Source organism: Anopheles darlingi, chromosome X (genome assembly GCF_943734745.1).
Source record: "Anopheles darlingi chromosome X, idAnoDarlMG_H_01, whole genome shotgun sequence".
Lineage (NCBI taxonomy): Eukaryota > Metazoa > Arthropoda > Insecta > Diptera > Culicidae > Anopheles > Anopheles darlingi.
The window spans coordinates 880,001-884,558 of record NC_064873.1 but is presented as its reverse complement, the minus strand read 5'-3'; the positions used below and the strand labels follow the sequence as shown (position 1 = coordinate 884,558).

At 52.7% G+C, this 4,558-nt stretch overlaps 1 protein-coding gene across 2 annotated transcripts in view; it reads left to right on the top strand.

Moving 5' to 3' along the window:
- Positions 1–316: 316 nt before the first annotated feature.
- Positions 317–4,558, top strand: part of LOC125949295 (myosin heavy chain 95F) — an 11,810-nt gene continuing 7,568 nt past the window's right edge. For both annotated transcript variants that reach the window (XM_049676222.1, XM_049676213.1), the window contains exon 1: positions 317–773. The gene's annotated coding sequence lies outside the window, so the exon portion shown is untranslated. The remainder of the gene's footprint in view (positions 774–4,558) is intronic.

Below are 4,558 nucleotides of genomic sequence, written 5' to 3'. Positions count from 1 at the left end.
TTCGTGGCCGGGTTGAGGAAATAAGGATCGTTTTTTTTTTAAGAAAAGGATTGAACACACAAGCAATGACCGCTCACTATCGATGTAAACCACAAAAAGAGCATATTGCGAGCCCTCCTCACGTTTGCAAAAAGGCTTTTACGCCCCACGGACCTACAATCGTTTGACAGCATGTAAACGACAAGCGTAAACCTTTTTGGCATCAATTTTTATCGTTTAGACTAGAGTTTACGCTCCGTGTAGCGGGGCCTTACAGCGCCGCCAGATACACGGAGCGTGCGATCGTCGCACACACATACACAAATTGACAGTCGAGCCGAGAGCTGCGGTATTGTTGGCCTCGTAAGCGCTTCAGCGCAGCACCAGCTTTTCATCAGTTCGAAATTGTTCGCGCGAGACGTGTGCGTGTGTTGCGTTTTCCGTGCCTATTTCTTTCCCCCCGGTTCCCGGTTTCCCGGTTCGATCGCGAGACAGATTTCGGACTGCACCAACCTCTTGTCTGCCATTTCGGTGTTCGGACGGTGCGCGGTCGGCGAGTCAAACACGGCAAAACATCAAAATACGGACAGCAATATTCCGGTCAACCGTTTGGCTGGCTGGCTGGCTGGCCCCCCTCTGCCCCGTAGCGGTCGTCGTGTTACTCCCCCTCCACACATAGCCAGCAAAGCAACATCAATTCAATAGCAACAACGAGCACACCGCACGAGTCAAAAGTGCAGCCTCATTTTACGGCCTCGGAAGAGCTGCTGAGGTGGCGCGAGAAAGCTAAAAAGGTGAGTCAAGAGACGCCACTGCCGCAACCGCTGGTGTCGGCAGCAGGAGGAGGCGCAACCAGAGCGGCTCCATATGTGGACGTGTGTGTGTGCGTGCGTGCGTGTGTACGTGCCCACGTATGTATGTGTGTGTGTGTGTGTCACTGTAGGTGTACCGCTTTAGCACCGAGTTGCCGTTATAGCAATCAACCTCTCAGCACTCCCACCTCCGTGCCCGCCACCACCACACCACCACCTCTACCACTACCTCTGCCGTTGCCTTGCCGCAGCATACAACCGTAATACACCAATTTGCCATGGTAGCATTATTTGCGCTGATCACCGCGTAGGCCAACCTCCATCGTTCCCTCCCCTCTATCTCATACTCCACTCCATCCCGCACCGTGGGTTGTGCTCCGAGCGACGCACTCAAACGCACAGGTGAGTGAGTGTGTGAGTTCACCAATAAACCAACGTCCGGAAACCTCGGAAAGAGTCAAACATCCGGCAGCAGTGGAGGAAAGGGCCGATGGGGCGATGGGGCGATGGGGCGAGAAGCAAGCAGGGAGGATTGGGGGGAGGGGTGTTGCTTTTGTAGTGACGCCTCGATCTGCCTCGATTGGTCGCCAACGCAAACCCCAACAACATTCAAAGGTGGCGGTTTGGTGGACGATCGCACGAACGGGGCGAGGGGGTGCACCTGATGGTGACGCGGCTGGACCTCATCCGGTACACCACCCCTATTAGCAGCAACATCGCTACCGATGAAGGCCGCACCCCTCCCCCTCCCCCCCTCGCTGCTGCTGCTGCTGCTGCTGCTTCTCGACAGCTTATTGTGAAGCAATACGCGCCAATCTCGCGACACGTCGCGTAAGGATCGCGTAATTGGAAGGGGTGTAGTACCGCGACACTCGCACTCTACTCCCCAAGATACTGTCGGCCATAAAGCGAAGGAGATACCGCACCTTATCAGCCGGCATCGATAAAAATGTGGCTCGTCGTCGACAAGTCGTCGAGCGGGCCCGCGTGCGGTTCCTTCACCGGTTCACCTTATCGGCCCCGCATTGCTTCTTCGGGCCATCGCTGTTTTCTGCACCCATCACCCATCATCTGGCGACAGTTCACTCGAAACATGGAAGATAAGGCAACGGTGTGGCCAACGAAGGTGAAGAAGGTGTCCTGTTCCTGCGCGCCCGGCCGGCCGGCTGGCATACCCCACTTCAATCGGCGGCAGTACCGGAGTGAGTGGTGTGCCCGCACTAAGAAAGCGCCGCTCTTGTACGGCCTCCTTGCTGCCTCAACTTCCAATCTATTGATTGCTGCGCTTGTAAGCAACCGTAGGTGCGTCATGGCAGCCCTGTATGGAATATGCGGTCGGAAGATCGGTCCCCTGGTTGGTCCCTAGGATCGATACCGACATCGACACCCATAGACGTCGGTCGGTCACCAGTTCCAACTGGCACAACAACTCACCGGATTGATATTGCCGTGCCCGGTGACCAGCATATCATCGAACCATATCTTGTTATCTTTCGAGTAGCAGCTCGCAGTAGAAATCGATAGCAGTCAGCGGAACACGACGCTCTTACTACGGTTTCTTCCTCTTTCGCCAACGGGTTCCAACCCCACCCCTCCCGAAAAAAGGTAACCTGCAGTTGATGTCCGGCAGGCAGGTCGTCGCAGGAGCGCATTGCATTGGATTGCGGTCGAGGAAAACCTTCTGGACCGCTAACCCGGGGGGAAGCCCTTGCTTAAAATTGCTGGCAAAGCAAAACATAGGAAAAAGCCCCCCCCCCCCCCCCAGAGACCGCAGTCATGGTGCTTTGAATGGAAGGAGAGGGTAACGGCCCTGGCCCTCCTGCCTCCCCCCATTACAAGGGAGTATGTGCTACAACTTTGGAAGACGAATGGGTAGAACACGGAAGGGGGAACAAAGAGAGAAAGGAAAAAAAAGGGGAAAAACAAAAAAAAAACACCATGTTTGTGTGCGTGAAATGAAGAGAAGGAGAGAGAGTGCATTAAAGAGACAAAGCAAACCAGACAAGGAAACGTGGAAAGCTAAATAATAATTTAATAATGAACTTCAGGTTTCGCTCTGACGACCCCCCCCCCCCGCGCCCTCCCTTACCAACTCATGCTTCGCCTATGCTTCGGTATGTGCATCTCATCATGTAGCACCGCCGTGTACGCTACCGGCGTGTGATCAGCACAGTACGACGACGACCCGGTACACTTCACAAAATAAAAAACGGTACTCTACCTCTAACAGCCACCTCAGCACAACATGCGTAGCAGCATAATTATGTTCTATGTATAAAAACAGGAACATCTGTTAACTATCAACATGAGCTCTTGTATATGTGTGTATGCGTGCGATGCTGCTTGCAGCGTACCATCAATTTTAGGTGGGGGGGGGGGGGCTGGTTTTCTATTTATTCTATTGTCATGATGGAGCTGATTTTCCAGACCAAACCAGCCGGAATAGTAATAATATCATCTCCCTCGCCCGCGAGATCATTTGGCGTACCGCCCTCGGTTTATATTCTTTCTCGTGGTTTTGCGTTTCGTGTTGGTGTGTTGGTGATGTTGTGTTTGCTTTGTGCAGCACTTGAAAGCGTGGCTGGAGCTGCGATTTCCGGTTTTGAGTAATAGTGTTGGGGGTGGGCAGACGCGACAGGTTTTGGGGTAGGGAACAGTACTTCATCACCACTTACTGTGCACGCGCAATCGCTGCACCTTGAGGTATCTCTGATGTTCCCTTCCCCCCCCTTCCGGCTTTGTACGGTATCGTCGCTTCTTTCGCATATGTGTACATGAAACCTGTCCTTGGTTTCTTATCGGGAGGAAAACACACTCACCCGGCAGCGGGAGCCATAGAAAAGCCTAATTTCATCGTCCACTTTACTCCACTCCGCAACGCCGTACACCACTGTACGAACGAAACATACACATACATACAATAATGCTCATAGAGGAGGTCAATAGACCTGGGGAAAAGGTATGTTCGGTACAAGAAACACTCCCCTCCTGCCCTTTCTTTTTCTCTTTCTCTCTCTCTCTCTCTCTCTCTCGCTCTCTCTCCCTCTCGGCTCCATCCTCGGCACCCTAAAAGAAAACCCGGAAAATGGAATAAGTGAAGCAATGCTTTTCCGCTATCACTCACGCCGTTTCGCGCAAGAGATCGAGATCAATGGAGTTCGAGACCCCTGGGGGCTAGCGAGCTTAACATCATACCAAGTTTGGTTGGTGCGAAAGTGGAGTTGCGGAGATGGGGAGGTATACGCTTTTAAGGGGGATGGTTTGCTGGGGTCGGACGTATGCAGTGCAGCCACCCTTAACGAGAAAACTTTCTCTCCACGGCCTACTATAGCGACATCAGTTATATTAACGGCGGCTTCGCTCCTTTCTCGGCGCCATTGATGGCATAATTCAATGGCAAGACGAGAGTACGAGTAGTAGTGGTCGTTACCCCAAGCGCATCGTTTATTGCCACAGGCGGCGGCGGCGGCGGGGTATCGAGTGCAGAGTGAAACGTAAGCGGAACGAGTGCGCACACTCACCTTACTAGCTAGACAATGGCAGAGCGATCGTTATGCGTTTGGAAGCAGCAGGAACGTTTGAGAGCAAACCGCAGATACCCTTAGTCGATAGCGGAAAACCTTTGCCACAGTTCGTTGACCGTTACCTATCAAATTCTCACAAAAGCTACTTCCCTTGTAAGGAGCCTCGACAACAAATTAGAGTATGAAATTGTTGGGGGTCTGTTATTTTTCGCCTCCCAACAATCCCAACCAAACATAAGAAAT